General features: G+C 43.4%; 9 pseudogenes; all 9 read right to left on the bottom strand.

Moving 5' to 3' along the window:
* Positions 1 to 394: 394 nt before the first annotated feature.
* Positions 395 to 658, bottom strand: LOC130289404 (U2 spliceosomal RNA; annotated as a pseudogene).
* A 1477-nt stretch (positions 659 to 2135) lies between these two features.
* LOC130285984 (U2 spliceosomal RNA) lies at positions 2136 to 2399 on the bottom strand (annotated as a pseudogene).
* A 1476-nt stretch (positions 2400 to 3875) lies between these two features.
* On the bottom strand, positions 3876 to 4139 carry LOC130289972 (U2 spliceosomal RNA; annotated as a pseudogene).
* Positions 4140 to 5621: 1482 nt separating this feature from the next.
* LOC130285985 (U2 spliceosomal RNA) lies at positions 5622 to 5885 on the bottom strand (annotated as a pseudogene).
* Positions 5886 to 7370: 1485 nt separating this feature from the next.
* Positions 7371 to 7634, bottom strand: LOC130285986 (U2 spliceosomal RNA; annotated as a pseudogene).
* Positions 7635 to 9117: 1483 nt separating this feature from the next.
* On the bottom strand, positions 9118 to 9381 carry LOC130285987 (U2 spliceosomal RNA; annotated as a pseudogene).
* Positions 9382 to 10861: 1480 nt separating this feature from the next.
* LOC130288296 (U2 spliceosomal RNA) lies at positions 10862 to 11125 on the bottom strand (annotated as a pseudogene).
* Positions 11126 to 12603: 1478 nt separating this feature from the next.
* Positions 12604 to 12868, bottom strand: LOC130287891 (U2 spliceosomal RNA; annotated as a pseudogene).
* Positions 12869 to 14343: 1475 nt separating this feature from the next.
* On the bottom strand, positions 14344 to 14607 carry LOC130285988 (U2 spliceosomal RNA; annotated as a pseudogene).
* Positions 14608 to 14885: the final 278 nt, after the last annotated feature.

Genomic DNA, 14885 nt, shown 5'->3' on the forward strand with positions numbered 1-14885 from the left:
CCTCATGGCGGATTTCCCATCCATCAATGGATGGTAAATTTTGTTTTTATCATTCACTGACCACAGAAACCAATGCATGGTCAAGCAACAGCAATGACACACCCTTGTGTATAGGCATGAGACCCTCATGTCATTTAACAGGATTCAGCACCACCCACAAGACAGCTACCTGTCATGTCATGTCAAACCTGCACAGGTGTGCTAGATTATTATTATTTAGTTTTATTTTATTTTTTTACACCAATCAGTGTGCAAACATGGTCATTAAAACGCTAAATGAATAGACGTTCATAAACCAGTCAGTGCAACTCATCATTTTGGTCTCCAATTCTCAAACTCAAATTCTCACCCACGGAGGATTAAATGAGAATCTTTCTTGTTTAACACTGGAATGGGGTGGTGCACTGTTCACTACCCGAGGATACTGCCACATCGGGTCAATGCATAGGGCGACAGAAGCAAGCTTCCAAATCAGCTCCCTTTCTCAAAAATCCATTTAATTTATGGTCCCCAGATAGGGAACGTATGTATCAGTATGTGCTCACAAGTCACCCAACTGCAAGTATTCACACAAAAAAAAACGTGCCTCAGGATGCGATCTGTCGCAAGATCCTTTCTTTTTTTACACTTGATCTAAGCCAAAAGGCCTAGAGGGGATAACCGGGAAAGGGGTGGACCCAACCATGTCCCCTTCATGAGCACTCACATTACTCATAGGAATGGAAGGAAGGCTGGCAGCCAACCAGCCTCCCATACACTTTCTGGGTGGGTGGCAGTCAGCCACCCATACATACATACAGCACAGGCTAAACCCACATCATCACTTAAAAAAAGGACAGGCGACCATTGCACTCTGATGGAGCATTTAGCAATGCAATCCATAGCCTGGCTTTTGCCTGAACCCCCATCACTCCTCCTCTTGCATATAAGACAATATTTCAGATCTGCATATGAAAACAACACGCCTACCTTTGTTGCACATAGCTGCCTGCCTGTCTCTAGTTACCCCACTGGCTGTAGCTGCGTCCCTTCCGACATGGAATAACACCAACTGTAACGATAAACTGAAAATTAACAGTATAAACCTGCATCATTTTGGACTCTGGTATTTGCTGAATCCGGGTGACCTGACAATCGATGGTGGTGCCGCTGGTGATTCTGGCCTTCTTGGAATCTGTTGGGCCTATGTGTTAGCTCACACATCACTTGGGTATCCATGGTAACTACCACAACATGGTCATCTGCAGTTTACATCTAGCCCGTGGCATTGAATGGCATTTTAAAAGTGCTAAGGGTCCTGGTGCAATAATCCTCCCATGAGGATCAGCCTCAACGGCTTTGTAGATTGCACTCATGTCAGCAACTCCATATACATTTTTTTTTCTTCATGCTTCTTTCTTCATCCTTTTTTCTTTCTGTCATTCAGACTTTCATTCATTCGATCTCTCTCACTCACTTGCTTTAACTCATTTGTTCTCACTCACTCACTCACTCACTCAATCACTCACTCACTCATTCACTCTCACTCACTCTCACTCTCTCACTCACTCGCTCACTAAGTCAGTCTCTCTCTCTCTCTCTCTTTTTCTTTTTATATATATTTTTTTTCCGTCTTCTTCTTCTTCTTCTTCTTCTTCTTCTTCAGACCCTGTCATAGCACTAATGCCTTTCCAATACCACCAGCAGATGGAGACACTCCATTGCAACATTGGTTGTGAGCAGCAGTTTCTAAAAACAAATGCCTCATGGCGGATTTCCCATCCATCAATGGATGGTAAATTTTGTTTTTATCATTCACTGACCACAGAAACCAATGCATGGTCAAGCAACAGCAATGACACACCCTTGTGTATAGGCATGAGACCCTCATGTCATTTAACAGGATTCAGCACCACCCACAAGACAGCTACCTGTCATGTCATGTCAAACCTGCACAGGTGTGCTAGATTATTATTATTTAGTTTTATTTTATTTTTTTACACCAATCAGTGTGCAAACATGGTCATTAAAACGCTAAATGAATAGACGTTCATAAACCAGTCAGTGCAACTCATCATTTTGGTCTCCAATTCTCAAACTCAAATTCTCACCCACGGAGGATTAAATGAGAATCTTTCTTGTTTAACACTGGAATGGGGTGGTGCACTGTTCACTACCCGAAGATACTGCCACATCGGGTCAATGCATAGGGCGACAGAAGCAAGCTTCCAAATCAGCTCCCTTTCTCAAAAATCCATTTAATTTATGGTCCCCAGATAGGGAACGTATGTATCAGTATGTGCTCACAAGTCACCCAAGTGCAAGTATTCACACAAAAAAAAACGTGCCTCAGGATGCGATCTGTCGCAAGATCCTTTCTTTTTTTACACTTGATCTAAGCCAAAAGGCCTAGAGGGGATAACCGGGAAAGGGGTGGACCCAACCATGTCCCCTTCATGAGCACTCACATTACTCATAGGAATGGAAGGAAGGCTGGCAGCCAACCAGCCTCCCATACACTTTCTGGGTGGGTGGCAGTCAGCCACCCATACATACATACAGCACAGGCTAAACCCACATCATCACTTAAAAAAAGGACAGGCGACCATTGCACTCTGATGGAGCATTTAGCAATGCAATCCATAGCCTGGCTTTTGCCTGAACCCCCATCACTCCTCCTCTTGCATATAAGACAATATTTCAGATCTGCATATGAAAACAACACGCCTACCTTTGTTGCACATAGCTGCCTGCCTGTCTCTAGTTACCCCACTGGCTGTAGCTGCGTCCCTTCCGACATGGAATAACACCAACTGTAACGATAAACTGAAAATTAACAGTATAAACCTGCATCATTTTGGACTCTGGTATTTGCTGAATCCGGGTGACCTGACAATCGATGGTGGTGCCGCTGGTGATTCTGGCCTTCTTGGAATCTGTTGGGCCTATGTGTTAGCTCACACATCACTTGGGTATCCATGGTAACTACCACAACATGGTCATCTGCAGTTTACATCTAGCCCGTGGCATTGAATGGCATTTTAAAAGTGCTAAGGGTCCTGGTGCAATAATCCTCCCATGAGGATCAGCCTCAACGGCTTTGTAGATTGCACTCATGTCAGCAACTCCATATACATTTTTTTTTCTTCATGCTTCCTTCTTCATCCTTTTTTCTTTCTGTCATTCAGACTTTCATTCATTCGATCTCTCTCACTCACTTGCTTTAACTCATTTGTTCTCACTCACTCACTCACTCACTCAATCACTCACTCACTCATTCACTCTCACTCACTCTCACTCTCTCACTCACTCGCTCACTAAGCCAGTCTCTCTCTCTCTCTCTCTTTTTCTTTTTATATATATTTTTTTCCGTCTTCTTCTTCTTCTTCTTCTTCTTCTTCTTCAGACCCTGTCATAGCACTAATGCCTTTCCAATACCACCAGCAGATGGAGACACTCCATTGCAACATTGGTTGTGAGCAGCAGTTTCTAAAAACAAATGCCTCAAGGCGGATTTCCCATCCATCAATGGATGGTAAATTTTGTTTTTATCATTCACTGACCACAGAAACCAATGCATGGTCAAGCAACAGCAATGACACACTCTTGTGTATAGGCATGAGACCCTCATGTCATTTAACAGGATTCAGCACCACCCACAAGACAGCTACCTGTCATGTCATGTCAAACCTGCACAGGTGTGCTAGATTATTATTATTTAGTTTTATTTTATTTTTTTACACCAATCAGTGTGCAAACATGGTCATTAAAACGCTAAATGAATAGACGTTCATAAACCAGTCAGTGCAACTCATCATTTTGGTCTCCAATTCTCAAACTCAAATTCTCACCCACGGAGGATTAAATGAGAATCTTTCTTGTTTAACATTGGAATGGGGTGGTGCACTGTTCACTACCCGAAGATACTGCCACATCGGGTCAATGCATAGGGCGACAGAAGCAAGCTTCCAAATCAGCTCCCTTTCTCAAAAATCCATTTAATTTATGGTCCCCAGATAGGGAACGTATGTATCAGTATGTGCTCACAAGTCACCCAAGTGCAAGTATTCACACCAAAAAAAACGTGCCTCAGGATGCGATCTGTCGCAAGATCCTTTCTTTTTTTACACTTGATCTAAGCCAAAAGGCCTAGAGGGGATAACCGGGAAAGGGGTGGACCCAACCATGTCCCCTTCATGAGCACTCACATTACTCATAGGAATGGAAGGAAGGCTGGCAGCCAACCAGCCTCCCATACACTTTCTGGGTGGGTGGCAGTCAGCCACCCATACATACATACAGCACAGGCTAAACCCACATCATCACTTAAAAAAAGGACAGGCGACCATTGCACTCTGATGGAGCATTTAGCAATGCAATCCATAGCCTGGCTTTTGCCTGAACCCCCATCACTCCTCCTCTTGCATATAAGACAATATTTCAGATCTGCATATGAAAACAACACGCCTACCTTTGTTGCACATAGCTGCCTGCCTGTCTCTAGTTACCCCACTGGCTGTAGCTGCGTCCCTTCCGACATGGAATAACACCAACTGTAACGATAAACTGAAAATTAACAGTATAAACCTGCATCATTTTGGACTCTGGTATTTGCTGAATCCGGGTGACCTGACAATCGATGGTGGTGCCGCTGGTGATTCTGGCCTTCTTGGAATCTGTTGGGCCTATGTGTTAGCTCACACATCACTTGGGTATCCATGGTAACTACCACAACATGGTCATCTGCAGTTTACATCTAGCCCGTGGCATTGAATGGCATTTTAAAAGTGCTAAGGGTCCTGGTGCAATAATCCTCCCATGAGGATCAGCCTCAACGGCTTTGTAGATTGCACTCATGTCAGCAACTCCATATACATTTTTTTTTCTTCATGCTTCTTTCTTCATCCTTTTTTCTTTCTGTCATTCAGACTTTCATTCATTCGATCTCTCTCACTCACTTGCTTTAACTCATTTGTTCTCACTCACTCACTCACTCACTCAATCACTCACTCACTCATTCACTCTCACTCACTCTCACTCTCTCACTCACTCGCTCACTAAGTCAGTCTCTCTCTCTCTCTCTCTTTTTCTTTTTATATATATTTTTTTCCGTCTTCTTCTTCTTCTTCTTCTTCTTCTTCTTCTTCTTCAGACCCTGTCATAGCACTAATGCCTTTCCAATACCACCAGCAGATGGAGACACTCCATTGCAACATTGGTTGTGAGCAGCAGTTTCTAAAAACAAATGCCTCATGGCGGATTTCCCATCCATCAATGGATGGTAAATTTTGTTTTTATCATTCACTGACCACAGAAACCAATGCATGGTCAAGCAACAGCAATGACACACCCTTGTGTATAGGCATGAGACCCTCATGTCATTTAACAGGATTCAGCACCACCCACAAGACAGCTACCTGTCATGTCATGTCAAACCTGCACAGGTGTGCTAGATTATTATTATTTAGTTTTATTTTATTTTTTTACACCAATCAGTGTGCAAACATGGTCATTAAAACGCTAAATGAATAGACGTTCATAAACCAGTCAGTGCAACTCATCATTTTGGTCTCCAATTCTCAAACTCAAATTCTCACCCACGGAGGATTAAATGAGAATCTTTCTTGTTTAACACTGGAATGGGGTGGTGCACTGTTCACTACCCGAAGATACTGCCACATCGGGTCAATGCATAGGGCGACAGAAGCAAGCTTCCAAATCAGCTCCCTTTCTCAAAAATCCATTTAATTTATGGTCCCCAGATAGGGAACGTATGTATCAGTATGTGCTCACAAGTCACCCAAGTGCAAGTATTCACACAAAAAAAAACGTGCCTCAGGATGCGATCTGTCGCAAGATCCTTTCTTTTTTTACACTTGATCTAAGCCAAAAGGCCTAGAGGGGATAACCGGGAAAGGGGTGGACCCAACCATGTCCCCTTCATGAGCACTCACATTACTCATAGGAATGGAAGGAAGGCTGGCAGCCAACCAGCCTCCCATACACTTTCTGGGTGGGTGGCAGTCAGCCACCCATACATACATACAGCACAGGCTAAACCCACATCATCACTTAAAAAAAGGACAGGCGACCATTGCACTCTGATGGAGCATTTAGCAATGCAATCCATAGCCTGGCTTTTGCCTGAACCCCCATCACTCCTCCTCTTGCATATAAGACAATATTTCAGATCTGCATATGAAAACAACACGCCTACCTTTGTTGCACATAGCTGCCTGCCTGTCTCTAGTTACCCCACTGGCTGTAGCTGCGTCCCTTCCGACATGGAATAACACCAACTGTAACGATAAACTGAAAATTAACAGTATAAACCTGCATCATTTTGGACTCTGGTATTTGCTGAATCCGGGTGACCTGACAATCGATGGTGGTGCCGCTGGTGATTCTGGCCTTCTTGGAATCTGTTGGGCCTATGTGTTAGCTCACACATCACTTGGGTATCCATGGTAACTACCACAACATGGTCATCTGCAGTTTACATCTAGCCCGTGGCATTGAATGGCATTTTAAAAGTGCTAAGGGTCCTGGTGCAATAATCCTCCCATGAGGATCAGCCTCAACGGCTTTGTAGATTGCACTCATGTCAGCAACTCCATATACATTTTTTTTTCTTCATGCTTCTTTCTTCATCCTTTTTTCTTTCTGTCATTCAGACTTTCATTCATTCGATCTCTCTCACTCACTTGCTTTAACTCATTTGTTCTCACTCACTCACTCACTCACTCAATCACTCACTCACTCATTCACTCTCACTCACTCTCACTCTCTCACTCACTCGCTCACTAAGTCAGTCTCTCTCTCTCTCTCTCTTTTTCTTTTTATATATATTTTTTTCCGTCTTCTTCTTCTTCTTCTTCTTCTTCTTCTTCTTCTTCTTCAGACCCTGTCATAGCACTAATGCCTTTCCAATACCACCAGCAGATGGAGACACTCCATTGCAACATTGGTTGTGAGCAGCAGTTTCTAAAAACAAATGCCTCATGGCGGATTTCCCATCCATCAATGGATGGTAAATTTTGTTTTTATCATTCACTGACCACAGAAACCAATGCATGGTCAAGCAACAGCAATGACACACCCTTGTGTATAGGCATGAGACCCTCATGTCATTTAACAGGATTCAGCACCACCCACAAGACAGCTACCTGTCATGTCATGTCAAACCTGCACAGGTGTGCTAGATTATTATTATTTAGTTTTATTTTATTTTTTTACACCAATCAGTGTGCAAACATGGTCATTAAAACGCTAAATGAATAGACGTTCATAAACCAGTCAGTGCAACTCATCATTTTGGTCTCCAATTCTCAAACTCAAATTCTCACCCACGGAGGATTAAATGAGAATCTTTCTTGTTTAACACTGGAATGGGGTGGTGCACTGTTCACTACCCGAAGATACTGCCACATCGGGTCAATGCATAGGGCGACAGAAGCAAGCTTCCAAATCAGCTCCCTTTCTCAAAAATCCATTTAATTTATGGTCCCCAGATAGGGAACGTATGTATCAGTATGTGCTCACAAGTCACCCAAGTGCAAGTATTCACACAAAAAAAAACGTGCCTCAGGATGCGATCTGTCGCAAGATCCTTTCTTTTTTTACACTTGATCTAAGCCAAAAGGCCTAGAGGGGATAACCGGGAAAGGGGTGGACCCAACCATGTCCCCTTCATGAGCACTCACATTACTCATAGGAATGGAAGGAAGGCTGGCAGCCAACCAGCCTCCCATACACTTTCTGGGTGGGTGGCAGTCAGCCACCCATACATACATACAGCACAGGCTAAACCCACATCATCACTTAAAAAAAGGACAGGCGACCATTGCACTCTGATGGAGCATTTAGCAATGCAATCCATAGCCTGGCTTTTGCCTGAACCCCCATCACTCCTCCTCTTGCATATAAGACAATATTTCAGATCTGCATATGAAAACAACACGCCTACCTTTGTTGCACATAGCTGCCTGCCTGTCTCTAGTTACCCCACTGGCTGTAGCTGCGTCCCTTCCGACATGGAATAACACCAACTGTAACGATAAACTGAAAATTAACAGTATAAACCTGCATCATTTTGGACTCTGGTATTTGCTGAATCCGGGTGACCTGACAATCGATGGTGGTGCCGCTGGTGATTCTGGCCTTCTTGGAATCTGTTGGGCCTATGTGTTAGCTCACACATCACTTGGGTATCCATGGTAACTACCACAACATGGTCATCTGCAGTTTACATCTAGCCCGTGGCATTGAATGGCATTTTAAAAGTGCTAAGGGTCCTGGTGCAATAATCCTCCCATGAGGATCAGCCTCAACGGCTTTGTAGATTGCACTCATGTCAGCAACTCCATATACATTTTTTTTTCTTCATGCTTCTTTCTTCATCCTTTTTTCTTTCTGTCATTCAGACTTTCATTCATTCGATCTCTCTCACTCACTTGCTTTAACTCATTTGTTCTCACTCACTCACTCACTCACTCAATCACTCACTCACTCATTCACTCTCACTCACTCTCACTCTCTCACTCACTCGCTCACTAAGTCAGTCTCTCTCTCTCTCTCTCTTTTTCTTTTTATATATATTTTTTTCCGTCTTCTTCTTCTTCTTCTTCTTCTTCTTCTTCTTCTTCAGACCCTGTCATAGCACTAATGCCTTTCCAATACCACCAGCAGATGGAGACACTCCATTGCAACATTGGTTGTGAGCAGCAGTTTCTAAAAACAAATGCCTCATGGCGGATTTCCCATCCATCAATGGATGGTAAATTTTGTTTTTATCATTCACAGACCACAGAAACCAATGCATGGTCAAGCAACAGCAATGACACACCCTTGTGTATAGGCATGAGACCCTCATGTCATTTAACAGGATTCAGCACCACCCACAAGACAGTTACCTGTCATGTCATGTCAAACCTGCACAGGTGTGCTAGATTATTATTATTTAGTTTTATTTTATTTTTTTACACCAATCAGTGTGCAAACATGGTCATTAAAAACGCTAAATGAATAGACGTTCATAAACCAGTCAGTGCAACTCATCATTTTGGTCTCCAATTCTCAAACTCAAATTCTCACCCACGGAGGATTAAATGAGAATCTTTCTTGTTTAACACTGGAATGGGGTGGTGCACTGTTCACTACCCGAAGATACTGCCACATCGGGTCAATGCATAGGGCGACAGAAGCAAGCTTCCAAATCAGCTCCCTTTCTCAAAAATCCATTTAATTTATGGTCCCCAGATAGGGAACGTATGTATCAGTATGTGCTCACAAGTCACCCAAGTGCAAGTATTCACACAAAAAAAAACGTGCCTCAGGATGCGATCTGTCGCAAGATCCTTTCTTTTTTTACACTTGATCTAAGCCAAAAGGCCTAGAGGGGATAACCGGGAAAGGGGTGGACCCAACCATGTCCCCTTCATGAGCACTCACATTACTCATAGGAATGGAAGGAAGGCTGGCAGCCAACCAGCCTCCCATACACTTTCTGGGTGGGTGGCAGTCAGCCACCCATACATACATACAGCACAGGCTAAACCCACATCATCACTTAAAAAAAGGACAGGCGACCATTGCACTCTGATGGAGCATTTAGCAATGCAATCCATAGCCTGGCTTTTGCCTGAACCCCCATCACTCCTCCTCTTGCATATAAGACAATATTTCAGATCTGCATATGAAAACAACACGCCTACCTTTGTTGCACATAGCTGCCTGCCTGTCTCTAGTTACCCCACTGGCTGTAGCTGCGTCCCTTCCGACATGGAATAACACCAACTGTAACGATAAACTGAAAATTAACAGTATAAACCTGCATCATTTTGGACTCTGGTATTTGCTGAATCCGGGTGACCTGACAATCGATGGTGGTGCCGCTGGTGATTCTGGCCTTCTTGGAATCTGTTGGGCCTATGTGTTAGCTCACACATCACTTGGGTATCCATGGTAACTACCACAACATGGTCATCTGCAGTTTACATCTAGCCCGTGGCATTGAATGGCATTTTAAAAGTGCTAAGGGTCCTGGTGCAATAATCCTCCCATGAGGATCAGCCTCAACGGCTTTGTAGATTGCACTCATGTCAGCAACTCCATATACATTTTTTTTTCTTCATGCTTCTTTCTTCATCCTTTTTTCTTTCTGTCATTCAGACTTTCATTCATTCGATCTCTCTCACTCACTTGCTTTAACTCATTTGTTCTCACTCACTCACTCACTCACTCAATCACTCACTCACTCATTCACTCTCACTCACTCTCACTCTCTCACTCACTCGCTCACTAAGTCAGTCTCTCTCTCTCTCTCTCTCTCTTTTTCTTTTTATATATATTTTTTTCCGTCTTCTTCTTCTTCTTCTTCTTCTTCTTCTTCAGACCCTGTCATAGCACTAATGCCTTTCCAATACCACCAGCAGATGGAGACACTCCATTGCAACATTGGTTGTGAGCAGCAGTTTCTAAAAACAAATGCCTCATGGCGGATTTCCCATCCATCAATGGATGGTAAATTTTGTTTTTATCATTCACTGACCACAGAAACCAATGCATGGTCAAGCAACAGCAATGACACACCCTTGTGTATAGGCATGAGACCCTCATGTCATTTAACAGGATTCAGCACCACCCACAAGACAGCTACCTGTCATGTCATGTCAAACCTGCACAGGTGTGCTAGATTATTATTATTTAGTTTTATTTTATTTTTTTACACCAATCAGTGTGCAAACATGGTCATTAAAACGCTAAATGAATAGACGTTCATAAACCAGTCAGTGCAACTCATCATTTTGGTCTCCAATTCTCAAACTCAAATTCTCACCCACGGAGGATTAAATGAGAATCTTTCTTGTTTAACACTGGAATGGGGTGGTGCACTGTTCACTACCCGAAGATACTGCCACATCGGGTCAATGCATAGGGCGACAGAAGCAAGCTTCCAAATCAGCTCCCTTTCTCAAAAATCCATTTAATTTATGGTCCCCAGATAGGGAACGTATGTATCAGTATGTGCTCACAAGTCACCCAAGTGCAAGTATTCACACAAAAAAAAAACGTGCCTCAGGATGCGATCTGTCGCAAGATCCTTTCTTTTTTACACTTGATCTAAGCCAAAAGGCCTAGAGGGGATAACCGGGAAAGGGGTGGACCCAACCATGTCCCCTTCATGAGCACTCACATTACTCATAGGAATGGAAGGAAGGCTGGCAGCCAACCAGCCTCCCATACACTTTCTGGGTGGGTGGCAGTCAGCCACCCATACATACATACAGCACAGGCTAAACCCACATCATCACTTAAAAAAAGGACAGGCGACCATTGCACTCTGATGGAGCATTTAGCAATGCAATCCATAGCCTGGCTTTTGCCTGAACCCCCATCACTCCTCCTCTTGCATATAAGACAATATTTCAGATCTGCATATGAAAACAACACGCCTACCTTTGTTGCACATAGCTGCCTGCCTGTCTCTAGTTACCCCACTGGCTGTAGCTGCGTCCCTTCCGACATGGAATAACACCAACTGTAACGATAAACTGAAAATTAACAGTATAAACCTGCATCATTTTGGACTCTGGTATTTGCTGAATCCGGGTGACCTGACAATCGATGGTGGTGCCGCTGGTGATTCTGGCCTTCTTGGAATCTGTTGGGCCTATGTGTTAGCTCACACATCACTTGGGTATCCATGGTAACTACCACAACATGGTCATCTGCAGTTTACATCTAGCCCGTGGCATTGAATGGCATTTTAAAAGTGCTAAGGGTCCTGGTGCAATAATCCTCCCATGAGGATCAGCCTCAACGGCTTTGTAGATTGCACTCATGTCAGCAACTCCATATACATTTTTTTTTCTTCATGCTTCTTTCTTCATCCTTTTTTCTTTCTGTCATTCAGACTTTCATTCATTCGATCTCTCTCACTCACTTGCTTTAACTCATTTGTTCTCACTCACTCACTCACTCAATCACTCACTCACTCATTCACTCTCACTCACTCTCACTCTCTCACTCACTCGCTCACTAAGTCAGTCTCTCTCTCTCTCTCTCTTTTTCTTTTTATATATATTTTTTTCCGTCTTCTTCTTCTTCTTCTTCTTCTTCTTCTTCTTCTTCAGACCCTGTCATAGCACTAATGCCTTTCCAATACCACCAGCAGATGGAGACACTCCATTGCAACATTGGTTGTGAGCAGCAGTTTCTAAAAACAAATGCCTCATGGCGGATTTCCCATCCATCAATGGATGGTAAATTTTGTTTTTATCATTCACTGACCACAGAAACCAATGCATGGTCAAGCAACAGCAATGACACACCCTTGTGTATAGGCATGAGACCCTCATGTCATTTAACAGGATTCAGCACCACCCACAAGACAGCTACCTGTCATGTCATGTCAAACCTGCACAGGTGTGCTAGATTATTATTATTTAGTTTTATTTTATTTTTTTACACCAATCAGTGTGCAAACATGGTCATTAAAACGCTAAATGAATAGACGTTCATAAACCAGTCAGTGCAACTCATCATTTTGGTCTCCAATTCTCAAACTCAAATTCTCACCCACGGAGGATTAAATGAGAATCTTTCTTGTTTAACACTGGAATGGGGTGGTGCACTGTTCACTACCCGAAGATACTGCCACATCGGGTCAATGCATAGGGCGACAGAAGCAAGCTTCCAAATCAGCTCCCTTTCTCAAAAATCCATTTAATTTATGGTCCCCAGATAGGGAACGTATGTATCAGTATGTGCTCACAAGTCACCCAAGTGCAAGTATTCACACAAAAAAAAAACGTGCCTCAGGATGCGATCTGTCGCAAGATCCTTTCTTTTTTTACACTTGATCTAAGCCAAAAGGCCTAGAGGGGATAACCGGGAAAGGGGTGGACCCAACCATGTCCCCTTCATGAGCACTCACATTACTCATAGGAATGGAAGGAAGGCTGGCAGCCAACCAGCCTCCCATACACTTTCTGGGTGGGTGGCAGTCAGCCACCCATACATACATACAGCACAGGCTAAACCCACATCATCACTTAAAAAAAGGACAGGCGACCATTGCACTCTGATGGAGCATTTAGCAATGCAATCCATAGCCTGGCTTTTGCCTGAACCCCCATCACTCCTCCTCTTGCATATAAGACAATATTTCAGATCTGCATATGAAAACAACACGCCTACCTTTGTTGCACATAGCTGCCTGCCTGTCTCTAGTTACCCCACTGGCTGTAGCTGCGTCCCTTCCGACATGGAATAACACCAACTGTAACGATAAACTGAAAATTAACAGTATAAACCTGCATCATTTTGGACTCTGGTATTTGCTGAATCCGGGTGACCTGACAATCGATGGTGGTGCCGCTGGTGATTCTGGCCTTCTTGGAATCTGTTGGGCCTATGTGTTAGCTCACACATCACTTGGGTATCCATGGTAACTACCACAACATGGTCATCTGCAGTTTACATCTAGCCCGTGGCATTGAATGGCATTTTAAAAGTGCTAAGGGTCCTGGTGCAATAATCCTCCCATGAGGATCAGCCTCAACGGCTTTGTAGATTGCACTCATGTCAGCAACTCCATATACATTTTTTTTTCTTCATGCTTCTTTCTTCATCCTTTTTTCTTTCTGTCATTCAGACTTTCATTCATTCGATCTCTCTCACTCACTTGCTTTAACTCATTTGTTCTCACTCACTCACTCACTCACTCAATCACTCACTCACTCATTCACTCTCACTCACTCTCACTCACTCACTCGCTCACTAAGTCAGTCTCTCTCTCTCTCTCTCTTTTTCTTTTTATATATATTTTTTTCCGTCTTCTTCTTCTTCTTCTTCTTCTTCTTCTTCTTCAGACCCTGTCATAGCACTAATGCCTTTCCAATACCACCAGCAGATGGAGACACTCCATTGCAACATTGGTTGTGAGCAGCAGTTTCTAAAAACAAATGCCTCATGGCGGATTTCCCATCCATCAATGGATGGTAAATTTTGTTTTTATCATTCACTGACCACAGAAACCAATGCATGGTCAAGCAACAGCAATGACACACCCTTGTGTATAGGCATGAGACCCTCATGTCATTTAACAGGATTCAGCACCACCCACAAGACAGCTACCTGTCATGTCATGTCAAACCTGCACAGGTGTGCTAGATTATTATTATTTAGTTTTATTTTATTTTTTTACACCAATCAGTGTGCAAACATGGTCATTAAAATGCTAAATGAATAGACGTTCATAAACCAGTCAGTGCAACTCATCATTTTGGTCTCCAATTCTCAAACTCAAATTCTCACCCACGGAGGATTAAATGAGAATCTTTCTTGTTTAACACTGGAATGGGGTGGTGCACTGTTCACTACCCGAAGATACTGCCACATCGGGTCAATGCATAGGGCGACAGAAGCAAGCTTCCAAATCAGCTCCCTTTCTCAAAAATCCATTTAATTTATGGTCCCCAGATAGGGAACGTATGTATCAGTATGTGCTCACAAGTCACCCAAGTGCAAGTATTCACACAAAAAAAAACGTGCCTCAGGATGCGATCTGTCGCAAGATCCTTTCTTTTTTTACACTTGATCTAAGCCAAAAGGCCTAGAGGGGATAACCGGGAAAGGGGTGGACCCAACCATGTCCCCTTCATGAGCACTCACATTACTCATAGGAATGGAAGGAAGGCTGGCAGCCAACCAGCCTCCCATACACTTTCTGGGTGGGTGGCAGTCAGCCACCCATACATACATACAGCACAGGCTAAACCCACATCATCACTTAAAAAAAGGACAGGCGACCATTGCACTCTGATGGAGCATTTAGCAATGCAATCCATAGCCTGGCTTTTGCCTGAACCCCCATCACTCCTCCTCTTGCATATAAGACAATA

This window comes from Hyla sarda, chromosome 8 (assembly GCF_029499605.1).
Source record: "Hyla sarda isolate aHylSar1 chromosome 8, aHylSar1.hap1, whole genome shotgun sequence".
Classification (NCBI taxonomy): domain Eukaryota; kingdom Metazoa; phylum Chordata; class Amphibia; order Anura; family Hylidae; genus Hyla; species Hyla sarda.